Below are 1406 nucleotides of genomic sequence, written 5' to 3'. Positions count from 1 at the left end.
TTCCGCTGCAGGTGTAAATTACCGTTTTTCTGATTAACGAGATTTAATGGAAATAGCAACTTTAAACTTTGCCTACGTCTCTGTCAGTCGCAAGGAAGCTGTATTTGAAGGTGAATGTGATTTTGTAGACATGTGTGAAAGACATGTTCTGAAATGCAAGTGTTGTTGTTTGGAGAGCACATCGGTTACGTGTCAGATGTGTAGTCAAGCAGTAATTTGTCGCCATAGCTGCAAATATTAGCCGGTAATATGAAGTGTTGTCAGCTAAAGTCTGATGATGCAGACGACCGTAAGGACGAAGTACCCAAGAGTACCGCTAGGCCGCGCCTCTTTAGCTCAGTGGTAGAGCACTGGTCTAATAAACCAGCGGTCGTAAGTTCAATCCTCACAGGAGAAAGATGAATTTTGGAAATCAGTTGCGCGTCGTGGCCGTATAGCAAACAGTACCTGTGATGACGAACAATTAGCGACAGGCGTTTTTTTAAGAATCATTCTCAGATGCGATTAAGGCGAATGGCGCAGATAAAGCATTTGCCAAAGCGGTACAGCATAAGGTGGGACGAGGCAGTCTGAATTACATTTTATAGATGTATTTCTCACATATCTCAGAGCCTCTCGCGATATTCGTCGTCGTCGTCGTCGTCGTCGCCGCCGCCGCCGCCGCTTCTGCAGAAGTAGCAAATGGCAATCGTAGCAAATGCGGCGAGGGACGCCCTGCCTTCGATTCCGAATGCACAAAGTGTGTGGTCTTGTTTCACAGTCTATATTTGGTCGGTCTCGTCAGAGGTTGAATGTAACGAATGGGTGGGAAAGAGCAAGGGGCAGCGGCTGTGTAGAACGAAAACACAAATCCTCAGGGGTGTGAGCGTTTCGAGATGAGTCGTATACATGTAAATGTTGGTCGTCAGTGACCGTGTGGCCTAATGGATAAGGCGTCGGACTTCGGATCTGAAGATTACAGGTTCGAATGCTGTCACGCTTGTGTTTTTCCAGTTCTGAAAAAGAAACATAACGTTTTAATGTAGCAATTGAGCAGTACGAAACCGTCTGAATGTTGCTGTTGACCATTTTTTGCTTGGAGATGCTCTTGAGCTTGAAACACACACAACAAGACCGGTGTTAACTAGCGAAATGGTCGGCAGAGTGCCGACACAGCGAGTTTTGACTATCACTTGCACATCTAAAACAACGTCGGAAAGTAACTCGTTCGGCTTTTGAGTCACATAAAGTATGTGCGTTAATTTTGACGCCACTAGCTCTGCATGTTGTCATGCAATTTCTTTACCTCTCAGAAATGATTATGACATAAAAGTGAAGTACGTGACGAGTGTGACGTTAGGAAAACATTAGGCATCATGGAGAGATTCTGTATGGGACCACCCAACACAAACGAGTACTGTGTGACG

General features: G+C 45.3%; 1 non-coding gene across 1 annotated transcript; it reads left to right on the top strand.

The window, feature by feature from the left end:
• Positions 1-325: 325 nt before the first annotated feature.
• Trnai-aau (transfer RNA isoleucine (anticodon AAU)) lies at positions 326-397 on the top strand. The gene has a single exon. It is a non-coding gene; the product is annotated as a tRNA-Ile (tRNA).
• The last annotated feature ends 1009 nt before the right edge of the window (positions 398-1406 follow it).

Source organism: Schistocerca gregaria, unplaced genomic scaffold (genome assembly GCF_023897955.1).
Source record: "Schistocerca gregaria isolate iqSchGreg1 unplaced genomic scaffold, iqSchGreg1.2 ptg000259l, whole genome shotgun sequence".
Classification (NCBI taxonomy): domain Eukaryota; kingdom Metazoa; phylum Arthropoda; class Insecta; order Orthoptera; family Acrididae; genus Schistocerca; species Schistocerca gregaria.
Note: the sequence above shows the minus strand (reverse complement) of the source record. Positions and strands in the feature narration are given on the sequence as shown.